Source organism: Galeopterus variegatus, unplaced genomic scaffold, assembly GCF_000696425.1.
Source record: "Galeopterus variegatus unplaced genomic scaffold, G_variegatus-3.0.2 Scaffold720, whole genome shotgun sequence".
NCBI lineage: Eukaryota > Metazoa > Chordata > Mammalia > Dermoptera > Cynocephalidae > Galeopterus > Galeopterus variegatus.
In genome coordinates, this window is record NW_007726831.1 from 241,544 (window position 1) to 262,392 (window position 20,849).

The window sequence follows — 20,849 nt, forward strand, 5'->3', positions numbered from 1 at the left end:
AAGCTGTAGTAACAAAAACAGCATGGCACTGGCATAAAAACAAATTGACCAATGGAACAGAATAGAGTCCATAAATAAACTCACATATCTACAGCCAACTTATTTTGGACAAGGGTGACAAATATATACACTAAGGAAAAGACAGCCTCTTCAATAAATGGTGCTAGGAAAACCAGATATCCACATGCAGAAAATTGATACTAGATGCCTATCTCTCACCATACACAAAAATCAACTCAAGATAGATCAAAGACCTAAATTGGTAACAATTTTTAAATGCTCTCCTTCCTTGCCAAATCTAAGATTCCATAAGAGAATAGACTATATCCCTCATTTTGTTCATGGCACTGTCACTAGTGACTGGGACATTGTAAGTCCTCAAAAGGAAATTAGTTAAATGAATGAATGAGTTACTGTACATTCTATTCAACACAATTTGACAATGACCATAATTTATTATTTTTTTTATTTATTCAACTATTCACACAAAAATGTATTAATGCATACATAGTATTTACAAGAATTTGGGCTTCTGATATATATTACAAATCTACCAAGCATAGAAAAGATTAATCTGTGGCAAAGCAAAATAAGTGTTTATATGGGGGGGGGGGGGGAAACCTTGGACCTGAACTATTTTCCTTCCTGATGCCTCATATTCCATCATTTAAAATTTCCTTTTATCTTTCTGCATTTCTTTTTCCCAAAGGTCTCATTTTAGAATGCAGATTCTCTGGAGAGGGGAGGTTTAGAGTCTATAATATATTAATATAAGTTAGTTTTGCCATTTCACTTTTCTAATTAGATTTGTCTAGCAAAAACTCTAGACTGAAATGATCTTCGTGGAATTTTTCAGTCTCTTGATTAATATAATAAAAATATGCACTGGATACAGAAGACAGAAGGCTCAAATATACTGGAGGGGAGGGTCATTAAGGGTTTCAGGCACTTTCTCTTTGGTTGACAACTCTCTACCTTAGTGATTTATTCAGTAACATTTTCAAATACTTAATCTTCTCTTCTATATCCTGTAGGTGATTGATTGGAGTTGTTAGTAGCTGCATCTTTCTTTTTTTTTTTTTTTCCTTTTTGTCTTTTTTCGTGACTGGCAATGGGATCGCAACCCTCAGTGTCACGCCCGCACTGCGCTCAACCAGTGAGCAGACTGGTCTCTATATGGGATCCGAACCCGCGGCGGGAGTGCCGCCACGCTCCCAGGTGCTGCACTGTACTGAGTGCCCGCAGCTGCATCTTTCTAATACATTTTTTAGTAAAAATTTTATTCACATATAGCACAAGTACACTAAAGTGTTCATCTCACAAATGTAGCTCAGTGATTTTTTGCAGTTAACATATCCATATAACCAGCATCCAAAACACTAACAGCCCCACAAAATCTCCCCTTGTGCTTCTTTCAAGTCACTGACTTTTTACACCATGTATAAATTTTCTGACATATTTTTAGCTAGTCGCTCTCTACAGAATATATAGACACTTATCACCTACTTTTCTTTTAGCTTTTTAGCTCTAGACAATATTCTGAGAAAATAAACACAATCCCATTTGACATCCTCTGACATATCTATAAGATTAAAAGACCAAACTTCTTAAAATAATTCTGAAATCCACCCAAAGAAGAAATAACTCTAATTTTTACATTTAATGTTTGATATCTTTCCTCAAAATCATGTCAGGGAATTGATTCCATCTGTTCTTATTGCCACTTGGTTTGAAAACTGGGGAAATTATCACTGAAATTTTTCCCTAGAAGTAGTTATTTTCAGAGATAGATTCTAGTCAATTCTTCACTTCCACTGAGTTAAAGAGGAAAGACATCCAAGTTCTCAATAAACTTTACATTTAGAGAATTTAACCTGTAAGATACCCTATTGATCCTTCCATCCAGCCAATTCAATTTACAAATGAAAAAATGAAGGCCCAGAAAATTGAAGTGTTTCATCACAACATTTGATTAGGAGATCTGCCCTAGGATCCAAGTCCCCCAAAATCTAGTGCATGGCTCTTTCCAAACTATAGGCAGCACTGCTTCTGCAGAGTGAGATGTTCTGAATTCAAGCTCTGGCTCCACCACTCACTAGCTAGGTGAGTTTAGGAAAATTGCTCATGTCTCTAAGCCTTAGTTCATAACGAGTTATTGTGATAATTCAGAAAATGAGAGTTACCACAGCTGCTATTGTTGTTGATACCGAGAAAGAAAACCAGATGTGACTTCACTACATATATCCTCATAAATATAGGCATTTTAAGGTACTCTTAGGGACGTCATAATGGGGCATGGCACTCATTCTCTGGCAGCCTTCTGACACACTCTGTAGTTTTCTCTAAATCACATGAATAAGACTTTTGGTAGAGGAAAGGAAAACAAGACTAACAAATATGTTCTTTAGTCACTGGTCCTTAGTCTTCTTTGTAGTGTTGAATATCATAGAATAACATGCTCCCTCTGAAGGCCTACACTAACCCTCTTAAGTACCTTCCTCTCTTGGAGATATGGGAAGTAAGGAACATCCACTGACCAACAGTTAGATAATGATCTATGGCTGACAAGACACCTCGGAATGGCACCTTTGGGAGACACAGCAAAAATAGGTTATAAATGGATTGATTAGAATACAGCTATTCACCAGAAAAAGAGACTACCTCTCACCTGTTACCTTAGGCATGAAGAGTTGTAGAATTCTTTTCACCCTTAATTTGGATACCAGCACAATTTAGCCTGAGAAGAATTGACTTTATTAGCAGACACATTCCATCACTGGATCATTTCGTTCTTGTCATTTTTTTCCCAGATGTCTTATTGTTAAATCACATCTCCCACATCTCATATTTTTCTTTTGTACTTATCTCACTAAAATTCACCTTGATGAAATATTATTTCACACTGTCAAGACTGTTTTAGACAGTAGTTGGACATCCAGTGTTAACTATTTGTCCCAGGTTTTTAATATCTGAGAATTGAATATCCTATCTCTTATGCCTGCCTGTGAGTATTTTTATACTTAAGAGACTAGAAAAGAGGGTAGGAAGACTGTGTGATGTACAAGTCTGCCCCCATTGCTCAAATATTGACCTGGTCCATTATCCAATGCACTTTGGATATAGCCATTCAGACACCTGCAAATCAACTTAAGTGTACAATAATTCACATATTTTATTATCCTCTTGTCCATCAAAACAAACTGATAAAGATTCTTGGCTTTCCACTACAGAAATAACTGGAATAATCCCATGATTTCTCCAAATATATGCATAGTTGCTAAAATATCAAATATTGATATTGGCCAATCATGTTACAGCCAGGTCAGATTCATTTTTCTAAAACTCCCTTATTTAGTCTCCGTCTTTGTTTTGTTATCTTAAAAAAACAGAAAAATTTTTGGAGTGTACTAAATCCTTTCAGGCTTAATTTTTTACTGACATCCAAATATGCATTCCCTGGAATAAGCACATTATTGAAAGTATAACTAGTCAGCTTCACATACTGGAAATAATTTTATACTCCGTCCAGTCCGGCTGCCCCTAAAAACACTGGATTAATCCATGAAGTAGACATCATGTAAACAGCATAAGATCCTATTACACAGTTCTCAAAGGAAGTATTTAAGTGCCTCAACATCATTGTGATTAATTCTAAGTAAATAAATGAGAGTCCTGGCAATCTAAGAACTTTTTGCTAACATGGAGGCTTGCTTGTTCAACAGTCTCTCCGGGAGTTTCAAGACACCCATCTGCAGCTGTTCTCCTTTTTACTGGGCTTTATGAAACACATACCTCACAAAGAAAAAACAATCTTCTCATTCAGGTGCACAGTAATATGGGAGCATACTTCAGAAAGGGGAAGAGAAAGTGGCCACTGGAAATGGATGTAGTTTTCTGGGGTTCAGTGTAAGAATTATGTAACAACTCATTTTCTGTCACTATTAAGAACCACAATTCATGTAAGTAATACAACTTAATCATGATATACTAATGGTTATGGATGTACTTTGAAAATGTTATATAAAACCCCAAGGATTTTTTGTGGTTACTATGTTTTTAGTTGTACTTATGTGTACCAGTTATTTATCTCTTTTGACTTTAAGTATACCTGGGTGTATTATACAATTCTAGGGCTGGAACTCTGAAAACTATAATTTCCAGATTCCTTTGCTTCCCATTAGTTTCAACCAATAGAAGACACTAGGAAGAGACTGGAAAGCAATAGAAAAGAGAGGGGACTGTGTTTTTATTTCATGCCCCAGCATCAACAGTTCTTTCCAGTTTCTGAAATTCCCAAAACCAGCATTGTTGTGCCTACTCAAAGAGACCAAAAGTATCTGGGTGTTTCTCTCTCATCAGGTGTCTGAGATCCAGCAATGAAGGGTCCCTCCTCTGAAATCCTAAGTTACCAGAAGCAGCTGAGTGGTGACCTCAGTCTGAATACCAGTTTATCCAGTTGCATCTTTCAAGCTTCTAGGTTCTGGTTACCTCAACTGATTCCGTTTTATATTCTCATACTAAGTAGATGCTTTCTGCGGTAATCTATGGATTATCTTGTGTTTCCTGTTTGGTCTCTTAGCTCTCCAACACTTATATATCCAATTACCTATATTAGATTATACTACCTACATTATATTCTTTCTATTGAATACCTACCATGGTTTCATTTTTTTTTCTTTTTAAAAATTTTTTATTATTTATTATTAGCATATTCATTATTACGAATAGTAATTTTTCCTTGTGCCCTTTCCCCTACATTTCACTCCCCATACCCTCTCCCTCTCTTCCCCCCATCTCTAGAATCCTTAGATTTGTTCTCTTCCTCTGAAAGCTCAATATATTGTTGTGGTCTTTTCTTTCCTTCCTTCCTTCCTTCCTTCCTTCCTTCCTTCCTTCCTTCCTTCCTTCCTTCCTTCCTTCCTTCCTTCCTTCCACCCCATTATGAGTGAGAACATGTGGTAATTCTTGTTCCTAGTCTGGCTTATTTCACTTATGATTTTCTCTAGACTCATCCATGTTGTTGCAAATGGCAGAATTTCACTCTTTGTTATGGCTGAGTAGTATTCCATTTTGTATATATAACACATTTTCCTTATCCAGTCATCCATCAATGGACATTTAGGTTGGTTCCATGTCTTGGCTATTGTAAACAGAGCTGCAATGAACATGGGAGTACAGATATCCCTTCAACATGATGATTTCCATTCCTTCAGATATTTACCCAGTAGTGGGATTGCTGAATCATATGGCAGTTCTATCTGTAGTCTGAGGAACCTCCATGGTTTTCCATAATGGCTGTGCTAATTTACAGTCCTATCAACAGTACATATCTTTCCCCACATCCTCGCCAGAATTTGTTATTCTCAGTCTTTTTAATAATGGTCAGTCTAACTGGGGTGAGATGATATCTCAATGTGGTTTTGATTTGCATTTCTCTGATGACCAGTGATGATGAGCATTTTTTCATGTACCTGTTGCCATTTGTATGTCTTCCTTTGAGAAATGTCTATTCATCTCCTTTGCCTATTTTTAAATTGGATAATTTGTTTATTTACTTTATAGCAGTTTGAGTTCTTTGTATATTCTGGATATTAATAAACTTGTCAGGCTCATAGTTTGCAAATATTTTCTCCCATCCCGTAGGTTGTCTTTCCACTCTCTTGAGTGTTTCCTTTGCTGTGCAGAAGCTTTCTAATTTGATATAATCCCATTTGTTTATTTTTTCTTTTGTTGCTTGTGCTTTTGCAGTCTTATTCATAAAGTTTTTGCCCAGTTCTACTTTCTGGAGTGTTTCCCCTACATTTTCCTTTAGTAATTTTATAGTTTCAGGTCTTATATTTAAATCTTTAATCCATTTTGAGTTGATTTTTGAATATGGAGAGAGGTACAGGTCCACTTTTATTCTTCCACATACAGATGTCCACTTTTCCCAGCACCATTTACTGAAGATGCAGTCTTTTCCCCAATGTATATTCTTGTGGCCCTTCTCAAAGATCAGTTGGCAGTAGTATGTGTGCTGATTCCTGGGTTTTCTATTCTGTTCCATCAATCCAAGTGTCTTTTTTAAACCAGTACCATGCTGTTTTGGTTACAATATCTTTGTAAGATAATTTGAAGTCAGATAGTGTTATGCCTTCAGCTTTATTTTTTTTTTCTCAGGATTGCTTTGGCTACTTGGGGTCTCTCATTGTTCCATATGAATGTTTGCATTGCTTTTTTGATTTCTATGAGGAATGTCATTAGTATTTTGATGGGGATTGCAATGAATCTGTAGATGGTTTTGGGTAAAATGGACATTTTCACAATGTTAACTCTTCCCACCCAAGAGCATGGTATGTCTTTCCATCTTTTTGTGTCCTCTTTAATTTCTTCCAGTAGTGATTTGTAATTCTCCTTGTAGAGATCTTTCACCTCCTTCGTTAAATTGATTCCTAGGTATTTTGTTTTTGGGGTGACTATTGTAAATGGGCTTGCTTTCTTGATTTCACTTTCTGCTAGTTTGTTACTGGAGTATAAAAATGCTACTGATTTGGGGGTGCTGAATTTGTATCCTGCAACATTACTGAAATTGTTAATCATCTCTAAGAGTTTTTTGGTAGTCTATAGATTTTTCTCTATATAAGATCATGTCATCTTCAAACAAAGACAGGTTGACTTCATTTTTTACAATCTAGATGGCATTTATTTCTTTCTCTTGCCTGATGGCTCTGGCTAGTACTTCCAATACTATGTTAAATAGGAGGGGTAAGTGTGGGCATCCTTGTCTTGTTCCTCTTCTTAAGGGAAAGGCTTTCAGCTTTTCCTCATTCAGGATGATATTGGCTATTGGTTTGTTGTAAATGGCTTTTATTGTACTGAGATAATTTACTTCCATACCTAATTTACTGAGATCCTTTATCATGAAGAATGTTGGATTTTGTCGAATGCTTTTTCTGCATCTATTCAGATAATCATATGTTTTTGTCCTTGTCTTTGTTGGTGTGGTGTATCACATTTATTAACTTGTGTATGGTGAGCCAACCTTGCATCCCTGGGATGAATCCCACTTGATCATGGTATATAATTTTTTGATGTGCCGTTGTATTCTGGTTGCTAATATTTTCTTGAGGATTTGTGCATCTATATTTATCAAAGATATTGGCATGCAATTTTCTTTTTGTTGTTGTTGTATCTTTATCTGGTTTTAGTATCACAGTGATGTTGTCCTCATAGAATGAGTTTGGGAGAATGGCTTCTGTTTCAATTTTTTTGAAAAGTTTTGAGAAAAGTGGTATTAATTCTTCTTTAAAGATTTGATAGATATCAGCTGTAAAGCCATCCACTCCTGGGCTTTTCTTTGTTGGAAGACTGTTGATTAGTGCCTAAATCAAATTGCTTGTTATTGGTCTGTTCAATAGCTCAATCTTCATAGTTTGTTTGTGTCCAGAAATGTATCCATTTCCTCCAGGTTTTCATATTTGTTGGTGTACAGTTATTTATAATAATGTCTAATTATTCTTCATATTTCTGTGGTATCGATTGTAATGTCTCCCTTTTCATTTCTGATTTTTGTTATTTGGGTCTTCTCTCTTCTTTTTGTGTTAACTTAGCTCAGGGTTTGTAAACTTTATTTATCTTCTCAAAAAAACAGCTTTTTGTTTCACTGATCTTTTGTACCTTTTTTGGTGTCTCTACTTCTTTTCTTCATGCCCTGATCTTAATTATCTCTTTCCATCTACTACTTTTAGGATTGCATATTTGCCACTTTTCTAGTTCCTTGAGGCATAGTGTCAGTTCATATAGTTGAAGTCTTTCCATTCTTTTGATGTCAGTGTTTATTGCAATATACTTCACTCTCAGTACAGCTTTTGCAGTATCCCACAGCCTTTGGTATGATGTATCTTTATTTTCACTAGTTTCAATAAATTTTCTGATTTCCTGTTTAATGTCTTCTTGGAGCCATCAGACATTCAAGAGTCTGTTGTTTAGTTTCCATGCACTTGAGTAGTTTCCAGAATTTTGCTTGTTATTGATTTCCAGTTTTAATTCTTTGTAGACTGAAAGGATACTTGGCATGGTTTCAATTTTTGTAAATTTGCTGAGACTACATTTGTGACCTAATCTTTGGTCTGTCCCGGAGAATGTTCCATGTGCTGATGAGCAGAATGTATATTCTGTATTAGTTGTATGAAATGTTCTATAGATGCCTGCCAAGTCCAATTGTCTATTAAATCCTGTGTTTATTTGTTGACATGTTGCCTGCAGGATCTGTCCAATGCTGAGAGAGGGGTGTTTAGATCACCCACTATTATCACATTCAGGCCTATATCTTTTCTTGTAGGTCTAAGAGTGTTTAATTGACATATCTGGGTGCTCCAGTGTTGGGTGCATACATATTTATGATTATTATATCTTCTAACTGGAATTATCCCTTTATCATTATATGATGGCCTTCTTTGTCTCTTTTTATGGTTTTTGATTTAAAGTCTATTTTATCTGATGTAAGAATAGCTTGTGTTTGGTTTTTGTTTGCATGGTACATCTTTTTCCATCCCTTCACTTTTAGTCTGTGTTTGTCATTAGAGGTGAGGTGCATCTCTTGAAGACAGCATATAGTTCAGTTTAGCTTTTTAATCCAATCAGTCAGTGTTTGTCTTTTGAATGGGGAGTTTAATCCATTTACATTTAGGGTTGTTATTGAAAAGCATTGTTTTGCTCCTGTTATATTATTTTTTGTTTAGATGTTTTAAATATCATTTATCCCTTTCTTCCCCCTTTTTCTTCATCTTCAATGTTAGTTGGATTTTTGAGGTGACAAGATTTAGCTTCTTTCTATTTCTCATTAGCATTTTGGTTTTAATGGTGTGTTTTGCTCTTTCTTGTAAATCCATGATAGGAATTTTCTGTTTTTCAGATTCTGGATGCAAGACTCCTTTGAGAATTTCTTACAGGTCTGGTCATGTGTTAGTGAACTCCCATAATTTTTGTCTGTCTGGGAAATATACTATTTTTCCCTCATTTCTGAAATATAACTTTGCAAGGTATAGAATTCTTGGCTGGCAATATGTTTCTTTTATTATTTTGAATATATCTTTCCATTTTCTTCTGGCATGTAAGTTTTCAGTTGAGAAGTCTGCTGTTAGTCTGATGGAAGCTCCCTTATAGTTGACTTGATGCTTTCCTCTTACTCCTTTTTGGAATTCTCTCTTTGTCTTTGAGTTTTGCCAGTTTGACTGTAATTTATCTTGGAGAGGATCTTTTTGGATTGAATCTGTTTGGGAATCTTTGGGCTTCCTGGATCTGAAGGTCTGTTTCTTTCCCCACACCTTGGAAGTTTTCTGTTATTTTTTTCCTTTGTTAAGTTTTCCATGCTTTTTCCTTTCTCCTCCTCTTCTGGAATATCCATGGTTCAGATGTTTGTGTGCCTGAGGTTGTTTGCTAGCTGTCCTAGATTTTCTTCATATTTTTAAATCCTTTTTTTGCTTTTTTTTTTGTCTGCCTGGGTTATTTCAAAAAGACCATTCTGTCTTCTGCTTCCTCTAGCCTGCTGCTCAAGCTTTCTGTTCTGTTATTTATTTGAGTGGATCCTTCAGTTTTACAAGTTCTGTTACATTCTTTTTTAAGGTATTAATCTTTTGTAAATTTCCTCCTTCATATCCTGGATATTTTTCTTGTTTAATTTTGTTCTCTAATTGATTCTTTGTTCATGTCTTTGAGTTTTCTTTACATCCGTGATCAGAATTCCTTATCAGACATCTCAAGGTTTCTCTGCTCTCTGGAGTCTTGTACTTGAGAATTACCATATTCCTTCAGTGGTGCCATATTTTCTTGTTTATTTATAGTTCTAATATTTTTTCATTGATGTTTGGTCATCTGGTTGGACACTTGTTTCTTCTATTACTCTGGAGTGGGCTGTGATGGGAAAAACTTTGCACTCTATTTGTCGGCTCTGCTGGTTACTCTTCTTGTATCAGTGCAGTTGAGTGTGTGGAGGGTTGCCCCAGTTCCTGTTCAGTTGGGGGGCAGTCCTCTCTGAGGATCAGGCATTGGCCGACAGGCTGTGTTGGCATCAGCACGTGGGACAGCACTCACCTGGTCACCCACTCGGTCTTTGGGCAGGCGCTTCTGGGGCTCAGGCATGCATGGGCCTGTGGGTACATCAAAATCAGCATGCGGGACTGGTGCTCATCTGGGTGTCTGCTTGGTCAGTGGGTGGGTCCCTCCAGGGCTTGGTTGAGCATGGGCATGTGGATTCATCAGATATGGTGCATGAGACCAGCACTCCTATGATTTCTTTTTAACTAACTCAATCCTAACTGATACATTATAAAATGATATTTATATCTTCACAATTCGCTCTAAAAACATTTTTGAAATATTGCTTCTTGATAACAAAGTAATATTTCAAAAATGTTTTATGTAAAGTATCTATTGTGTACACTTGTCTCTTGAAAAAAGGGAATATTTAGCATCTGTGAGTTGCCAAGTTACTGAGATGCTTATTTGAGCCCTAAAAAATTAAAAAGTACAAACTTGTTAAATAAACATTTGATATGGGGAAATAAATTTTGTTAAAGTAGACTCTGTAATAAAGTTTGTTCTTTCTGATTATGCAAATATTTTGCCAATGAACAGTATCTGTTGGCTACCCGTCATGAGTAATGAGCCTCATTTTGACAGTCTGGCCTATATAAGCAATTAGAAGATGAGACTGATGGATACTGATGTCTGTTAACTGCCTATATGTCAGTTGAGTATGAGAGTAATTCAAAAAGTTCACGGAAAAATGGAATTAAAAGATAACACAAATTTTTACATGAACCTTTTGAAGACTCCTTGTACTTTCAACATGTTTCCTTAATTTATATTTATAGAATTCTATGTGGTAAATAGGATTGCCAATTTATAGAAGAGGAATACTAGGGTGGAGAAGATAAATTGCTGCCCAAGGTCACATAGCTAGTGTGGGACAGAGGCAGAAGTTTAATCCAAAGATTTTTCTTATCCCTTGTATCATACTCCCTTCTTGATTAGAAGCCATGATCCCTGGCTTCAATAAATTTATAGACAAATCACACCATCATAAATATCGCTTAATATTTACAAAATTAGATACATATAACTGTAAAGAGTAAAGACATCATTTAACTTGATTAACTTAATCATTTAGCTTAACCATCAAAGATTATATATTCCCAAATCTATTTTTACTAGGTAAAACAAAGGATGTAAGAGAAATGTAAAAAGAAATAATTTAATCCATTTTTCTGCAATGAGACAAGTCTTCACCTAATGCCCATGGTAAAATTATGTAAACAAAAAAGAAATAATTTGTATGGTACAAGGAAGAAAGATGTAACACTGAGTAATTTAACTGGATTTTGTTGAAGTAAGAAATGATAGACTAAAAAATAAATAGAAAAAAAATACTGTTATCTGAATAGAATAGAAATAGTAGCTGATCAGGGACATAGACACTCTGATTTCAAATCTCATTTTGCTACTGACTCACTTGGTAACATTTGACAAATTACAAATTGACTGTTTTTTTACTTTTCTCATAAGAAGAAAGAGGGAACATGATATGATAGTAATGCTCTGTGTCATAGGACCATTGTGATAAATAACTATTCAAAGACATTATTATAAAGTACTTCAAAAATATCAAATATTACATAGTAATACAGTTTAACAGACAAAAATGATTTACATTTCCAGATCACTACAATGACTAAATTTTAATGTGATCTTTGAAAACTGGATATTATATATATATATAATTATATAAAGAATTCACTTCTATTTTAATTCCAGCCATTCCAATTTTAAATGTCTGGCTTATATAGGTGTGAATAAACAGCAATTGTGTAAACATTCAGACCCTGTTCTCCAGAAGCCATTGAGCCAAGCTTTACAGAACCCAATCCCCTAAATGTTAACTTTTGTCTAACTCAGCCACATTTCTGCAAACAAATCCAAGGGTTATATGGAAGTACTAAGAAGATAATGCCTGTAAAAGTTTTACAGAAGGACTCTAGGATACTTGAGCAGTCACATAGCATGTTGGGAAGGATGAAGTACTGAACTGGAGGGAATAAAATAGTCGGCATTCAGGGATGTTCTTGACAAGAATAGTAGCCCAGAAAGTAATGGGTAATTATAATCTAAACCAAACTATAGACATGCCTTAACTGAAATGTAAGCCTAAAATAAAATGTAAGACTCAAATTCAATACTAATCACCGGATTCAGAATCTAGTGTCACTTTAGACAGATGTTAAAACCAAATAGGTGGCATAATCTAGGAGAATGGACTAACAGCATAAACTTGAATATGATAGGAGCATATATTCAAAAGTAAGGGTACATCTACAGAAATTTATCTCAGATAGGGCAGGGATATGTGGAGCCAAGGACCCAGCTCTGGGAAACAAAGCTGGTTTCATAAAGGCAAAAAATCAGTCCCTGATCAATAAGGCAGGATAGAGGGTTTCAACCCTGCATACTCTAGAAACCTGAGAGATCCAAGCAGATAGGTAGATAAGCCCCCAGCCTCTCAGAGGGAAATCCAAGGTACTAGATTCCAAAAGCGTCATCTAGGTGTTAAGAATGCCTACAGTCACGTAGTGGATTGAATTATGCCCCCCCAACTCATTGAAGCTTGAATTGTGTCCCCCAAGGTTTATGTATTAGAAGCTCAGACCCACTGTGACTGTTAAGAGGGTGGGAAATCCTATTATGGTAATTGAAAGATGGAGCCTCGAAGTGGTGATTGTATTGTAAGACCATGGAGTAGTTAATGGATTAAAAATGGTGGGCAGGGGTGTTGTTCTGATTTTAAAAGAAGAGGAGGGTCTGTCTTCCTCTCTCTCTTGCTCTGCTTTGCTCTCTCTTCTTCCACCATCTTGCAATGCGAGACCCCTGGGTCACTGTTGCCACCACCAGATGGACTTTGGACTTCCCAGCCTCAGAAACTGTAAGAAATAAATTTCGTTTTTCTTTATAAATCACCCAGTTCAGTGTACCTTGTTATACACAACAAAAATGGACTAATACTCATCACTTCATCCTCTACCCCCACTCCCTGTGGACCACTATGAGCTGTCTCTATTGTCCTCCCCCACCAGGTATTTTGGAGAATTGCCTCATGTTTTCTCAGTCTGGACTGAACTTATTAAAAGGTCAAGGAGAGGAAACCTGCAGATTACTGGAAAATTTGTTCAACTGAGCTAAAACCTTCAATGAAAAGGAGATTGACACAAAGAATTCTTTCATAAGCGAAGTATACATTTATAAAATTATTAAAATATTACGTTGAGCATCAAATTAGGCAATACTAGAAATAAATAAATGGTACTTTATATTTAGCAGATATTTTGTAGAAAATTGACCTATCGACAGGAAGAGAGGAAAAAATATGTGCAGGTGGGGAACAAATGTGCAGAATTCATTAATCAGAGAAGGATTTCTAGCTGATAAAATTTTAGCAAGCTCAAGCAAAGTTTGAATAAAGTAGACTATAGAGGGTTCATTCTTAACCAGGAGAGTCCGTGGCACCGAAACATGGAAGGCAAGTGTCTCTTAACAAAACAGTGTTTTAATTTAACACTTAACACTTACTGCATGCCAAACACTATATTTTTGACACTCATTTGATAAATCCCCCAAACCACCCTATAAGATGGACACTATTTTTATCCCCATTTTACAGGTGAAAAAACTGAATCAAAAAGTGGTTAATTAACTGGCCCAAGGCCATACAGTTAATAAAATGTGGTACTGAATTACGAACCAAGGCAATCTGATTTCAAAATCTCTTTTCTTAATGAATACATTATTCAGCCGATTCAAGAGCTTAGTATAAACTGACAGTTCTAGTTCTAAGGCGATTTTCTTCAATACCCCACTGAATACTGATGATTCTTGTTTTAGGGCAAGTTAAAACATATCTATTCAGACAATTTTGGTATAAACCATGCTTTTGTGAATTATTAAGTTTAATTACTTGACGCTTCTTCTTTGTAAACACAGTGGAGCTTCTGAATAATTCTGATATTTGGTACTAAAACTTATATTCAAATAATAGGCAAAAACCCTATTAAAATATGGCTTTGGGTGTTTCATTGGTAAAAGCTGTGAAGCACGCTTTGATCTGTCTTATATCAAAATCATAGAGGAGTGGTATTCAAATCTAGTGCCTTAGAAGGTCAGATAGAAACAATGTTTTACCCAAGTATCGGTGGCCACATGAAATAGACTGAAAATTAATCAATGCCAATGCTCAAAGGACTCTAGGTTGCTGGGATTCACATTTTAGCTCAACCAATGACCATATTGTTAGCCATATGCAGGATTACAAGCCTTGTGTTTAGAGATGATTGGTGTCCTCATTTTTCAGATAAAATAAAACAGCCTCAGAATGAGAAATAGATGGTCCTGATGTTACAAACTAGTTAGGAGCTGAGCTTTAACTCTTAAGCTTACTTCCTCACACACATCGGTTTAACGCTGGTAAAAAAAATGATGTCAAAAGAGAAAATAAAGATAAAAAATCAGAGGAAACTCTTCTTAGAACAGGCTTTAACACTGAAAGCTAGATGGCAAAAGTACTTTTTAGCTCATGATTTAGAGAGAGTCTGTATTTAATACCATCATCTTTGGCAATATTGACAATTTATAACTAGGTTTTGCAGTTATTTAGAGTGAATAATTCACTGGTGTAAGATTTACCCTCTAAACTTCAAAGACAACAGGAAAGAAAAACTGCTGCCATGAAGAATTTACAATTTATGTTTGTATAAGTCAGGATTTTTAGCAGAAAACACAAATCATTCCAGTTATTTTAAGAAAAATAATAAATTTAAATCAGGGAGTCAGATGTTGAAAAATCACTGGAAGCCTTGGAGGAGCAAGAATCAGGGGCCATCACTGAAACTACTGGGTTTGAAAACATGCTGCCGTGGGTGTGATCCAAAGATTTGGAAGCTGCATCTGTATATCTGCAAAGTTGGTTACTCCATTCTGAAACCCTGATTTTGACTGCTACAGCTCTTTCTAGGCATTCTCCTGGCTTTACAATCTTTGCAGGCCAGCGGAAACAGCCTCTGGAAATTGGTCTTTGCCTAAATCTCTTATGAGTGAATCTAATTGAAGAGAGCAAATTCATATTTAGAATCGTATTGCAAAGGAGTCTGAGAAATGTAATTTTTAGTTTCTAGCTTTTGCAGAATAGAATAGTACACAGAAAAAGGTGAGAATGAATGGAGAATTCCAATCAATCTTATCCAGCATGGTGTTAGTGTTTTATAATTTAATTATAGGGAGAAACATATCCTATACAAGGTTTTACAAAAACAAAGTGTTATAGTAAGATTCCTTTTGTTCACTGTTTAATGTAGGTGAAGAAAGAACAAGGGGTAAACAAAGAGTAAAGAAAGAAGACATAGTCTGAGTATTATGCCGGGCATTTCGTTACTGATGTCCAGCTATGTAGCATGAAAGAAAACCCGGAGAATAGCCAAAAACTAAAGAATGGTCTCTCTTTTTTTTTTTTTTTTCTAGGTATTTCTTTATTTTTTATTTTTTTCCTTTTTAAAATTTTACTTCCCAATATACATTCTAGTTGATTTACATGCCCCTTTACCCATTCCTCTTCACTCCCCCACCCCAACATCATATCAGTTCACTTGACTTAAATAGTCCAGGGAATTTTTGTGGTTATTCTGGCTTCTTCCCCCCCCCCCCGCTTTGATTTGTTTGTATGTTTATTTATTTATTTTTAGCTCCCACAAATAAGTGAGAACATGTGGTATTTCTCTTTCTCTACCAGACTTGGTTCACTTAATATAATTTTCTCTAAGTCTATCCATGTGGTTGTGAATGGTAGTAATTCATTCTTTTTTATACCAGAGTAGTATTCCATTGTGTAGATATACCACATTTTCCTTATCCACACATCAGATGATGGACATTTGGATTGATTCCAAATCTTGACTACTGTAAATAGTACTGTAATAAACACTGGAGTACAAGTATCCCTTCGGCATGATGATTTCCATTCCTCTGGGTATATTCCCAAGAGTGGAATAGCTGAGTCCTATGGTAGATCTATCTGTAATTGTTTGAGCAACCTCCATACAATTTTCCACAAAGGCTGTACCATTTTGCAGCCCCACCCACAGTGGATGAGAGTTCCTTTTTCTGTCAACCTCTCCAGCACTTATCACTCTCAGTCTGCTGGATATTAGCCATCCCAACTGGAGTGAGATGGTATCTCAAAGTGGTCTTGATTTGCATTTCCTGGACGCTGAGTGAGGCTGAGCATTTTTTCATGTGTCTGTTGGCCATTTGTATATCTTCCTTGAGAAATGCCTGTTCAGCTCCTTTGCCCATTTTTAAATTGTGTTATTTGATTTTTTGCTGTAAAGTTGTTTGAGTTCCTTGTATATTCTGAATATTAATCCCTTGTCAGATGTATATTTTGCAAATATTTTCTCCCACTCTGTTAGTTGTCTTTTAACTCTGTTGCGTGTTTCTTTTGCTCTGCAGAAGGTTTATAGTTTGATATAATCCCATTTGTTTATTTTTCCTTTAGTAGCCTGTGCTTTTTGGGTCCTATTCATGAAGTCTGTACCCACTCCTACTTCCTGGAGTGTTTCTCCTATGTTTTCTTTAAGGAGTTTTATTGTTTCAGGATGTACATTTAATTTTTTAATCTGCTTTGAGTTGATTTTGGTATATAGTTAAAGGTACAGGTCTAGTTTCATTATCCTACATGTGAGTATCAAGTTTTCCCAGCATCACTTGTTGAAAAGGCAGTCTCTTCTCCAGTATGTAGGTTTGCTGCCTTTGTCAAAGATCATATGGCTGTGGGATTATGGATTGATTTCTGGGTTCTCTATTCTATTCCATTGATATGTGTGTCTCTTTTTATGCCAGTTCCAATGCTATTTTGGTTATTATAGATTTGTAATATAGATTAAAGTCAGGTAGTGTTATGCTTCCAGCTTTATTATTTATTTATTTATTTATTTATTTATTTATTTATTTTGCTCAGGATTGCTTTGTCTTTGCATGGTCTTTTGTTGTTCCATATAAATGTCTGGATGGCTTTTTCCAACTCAGAGTAAAATGTCATTGGAATTTCGATGGGGATTGCATTCAAACTGTAGATCACTTTGGGTAATATGGACATTCTCACGATGTTAATTCCTCCAATCCGCAAGCATGGGATATCTTTCCATCTTCTTGTGTCCTTTTAATTTCTCTCAACAGTGGTTTGTAGTACTCTTTGTAGAGATTTTCCACATCCTTGGTCAGTTTTATTCTTAGGCATTTTATTTTTTTGGTGGCTATTGTAATTGGGATACAGGCAGAAAAGAAATCAAGAATAGTCTTTTTAATTGCTCAATTTTTAAATGTTAACATCCCTGGGTGGGGCCATCTTTTAAGCACTTATAAGTTAATACCTTTAAAGTTATGAGCAGGACAGGTGATGAAACAGTGGTGGGCTTTGGAGACAAATATTGCCCATTTCATAATTTTGCTCTAAACGAAACTTAATGCTAAGGGTACATTTGTTTATCGTTTTTTGTTTTTTATTCATTATAAATATTCATGAGATAGAAATCTGATTGTCACCCCTCATGCCCAAGATGTGAGGGCCAAATTCACACTGGCAGCATAGCCATTACCATAAACTGTATGTGTACCCTGTCTCCCACCCAATTATCCCCAACCTCTTTCTCCCTGCCCTGTTTCCCCCCAACTGCAATTTGTAGCCCAAGGGATATTCTCTCCCTCTGCAAGTCAAACACACCATTGTGGTCTTTCTTTCCTTCCTTCTTTCTCTCTTAGCTCCCACATATCAGTGAGTACATGTGGTATTTATCCCTCTGTGCTTTGATTATTTCACTCAGCATAAGGTTCTGCAGGCTCATCCATGTTGTTGCAAATGGGAGTATTTCATTCTTTTTTATGGCAGAATAGTATTCTATAGTGTATATATACCACAGTTTCCTTATCCAATCATCCATCAATGGACATTTAAGTTGGTTCCATATCTTGGCTATTGTAAACAGAGCTGCAATGAACATGAGAGTGCAGATATCCCTTCGACATGATGATTTCCATTCCTCTGGGTATATACCCAGAAGTGGGATTGCTGGATCGTATGGAAGATCTATCTGTAGTTTTGGGGAAAACTCTTTACTGTTTTCCATAGTGGTTGTATTAATTTACAGTCCCACCAACAGTGTAGGAGTGTTCCCTTCTCTCCACACCCATGCCAGCATAAGTTATTCACCATCTTTTTTATTATAGCCATCTAACAGGAATGAGATGGTATCTCAATGTAGTTTTAATTTGCATTTCCTTGATGACAAGTAATGTTGAGCATTTTTTCAAGTACCTGTTGGCCATTTGTATGTCTTCCTTTGAAAAATGTCTATTCAGCAAGCTTGCCTGTTTTCTAACTGGGTTGTTTTTTTACTGTATAATTGCTTGAGTTTCTTGTATATTATGGATGTTAATTCATTATCAGATACATAGGTAGCCAAAATTTTCTCCCATTCTGTAGGTTTTTATTTCACTCTGTTGATTGTTTACTTTGCTATGCGGAAGCTTTTTAGTTTGATGTAGTCCCATTTGTTAATTTTTTCTTTTACTGCTTGTGCTTTCAGGCTCATGCTCATAAAGCCTATGCCTAGACCTGGTTACTGAAGTGTTTCACCTATATTTTCCCTTAGTAATTTTACAGTTTCAGGTCTCATACTTAAGTCTTTAATCCATTTTGAGCTGCTTTTAATGTATGGTGAGATGTGCATATATAGTTTCATTCCTCTGCAAATGGATATCCAATTTTCCCAGCACCACTTGTTGAAGATACAATCTTTTCCCCAATGTAGATTTTTGTTGCCTTTGTCCAATATCATTTGTCTGTAAGCCTTAATGGTGAATTCTGGGTTCTCAATTCTACTCCACTGGTCTGAATGTCTATTTTTATTCCAGTGCCATGCTGTTTTGGTTACAATAGCTTTGTAGTATAATTTGGAGTCAGGTAGTGTTATGCTACTGGCTTTATTATTATTTTCTTTTTTTTGCACAGGATTGCTTTGGCTACTCAGGGTCTTTTGTTGTTCTACATGAAGGGTAAGATTGTTCTTTCCATTTCTGTGAAGAATGTCATTGGTTAGGGTTAGGGTTAGGTGGGGATTGCATTGAATCTGTAGATTGCTTTAGGTAGTATAGAAATTTTCACAGTGTTAATTCTTCCAATGCAAGAGCATGGAATATCTTTCCATCCTTTTGTGTCTTCTTTAATTTCTTTCAGAAGTGGTTTGCTGTTCTCATTGTAGTGGTCTTTCACCTCTGTGATTAAATTTATCCCTAGGTATTTTTTCTTTTGTGACAATTATAAATGGGCTTACTTTCTTTTTTTTTTTTTCCTTTTTGTCTTTTTTCGTGTCCGGCAACGGACTGCAACCCTCAGTGTCGCGCCCGTACCGGACCGGGACCAGCAACGGGATCACAACCCTCGGTGCTGCGCCCGTCCCTCACTCAGCCAGTGAGCGGGAACCGGTCTGTATGTGGGATCCAAACCCTCGGCGGGAGTGCCGCCGCGCTCCCAAGCGGCGCACTGTAGCAGTGCGCCACCGGGCCGGCCCCAAAATGGGCTTACTTTCTTTATTTCTATTTCTATTAGGTCATTATTTGAGTATCTAGATGCAACTGATTTGGGGGCATTTATTTTGTATCCTGCAATGTTACTGAAGTTATTAACCAGCTCTAGGAGTTTTTTGATAGAGTCTTTAGGTTTTTCTATATATAGTATCATTTCATCTGCAAATAGGGAAAATTTGGCTTTGCCTTTTCCAATCTGGATTCCCTTTATTTCTTTCTCTTGCCTGATTGCTATGACTAGTACCTCAAGTACTATGTTAAATAGAAGTGGTAAGAGAGGGCATCCTTGTCTTGTCACTGTTCTTATGGGAAAGGCCCTCAGTATTTCCCCATTCAGAATGATACTGGTGGAGGGCTTGTAATAAATGGCTTTTACTGGGTTGAAATATTTTCTGTCTATACCTAATTTGTTTAGAGTCTTTATCACGATGGGATTTTGAATTCTGTCAAATGCTTTTTTGGCATCTATTAAGATAATCATAGGGTCTTTGAGTTTGTTGATGTGATGTATCACATTTATTGCCTTTCATATGTTTAAACATCCTTGCATCCCTGGGATGAAACCCACTTGATCACAATGTATAATTTTTTTAATATGTTGCCGTATCATGATTGCTAATATTTTGTTGAGGATATTTGCATCTATGTTCATCAAGGATATTGGCCTGTAATTTTCTTTTTTTGTTGTGTCTTTATCCAGTTTTGGTATCAGAGTTATGTTGGCCTCATAGAATGAATTTGGGAGAGTAGCTTCTGTTTCAATTGTTTGCAATAGTTTGAAGAGAATTGGTATTAAATACTCTTTAAAGGTTTGAAAATATTCAGACGTAAAACCATCCAGACCTGGAATTTTCTTTATTGGATGATTGCTAATTACTGCTTCAATCTCCTTACTTGTTATTGGTCTGTTCAGGTTTTCTTTCTCTTCTTGGTTCAGTCTTGGTAGTTTGTATGTGTCTAGAAACTTATCGACATCTTCCAGATTTTCATATTTGTTGTCATACAGTTGTTTATAATAGTCTCTAATGATTCTTTGTATTTCTTTGGTATTGATTGTAATGTCACCCTTTTCATTTCTGATTTTTGTTATTTGAGTCTTCTCTCTTCTTTTTCTTTTTTTTTTTTTTCCTTTCTTTTTGTCTTTTTCCGTGTCCGGCAACGGATCGCAACCCTCAGTGTCGCCCCCGTAC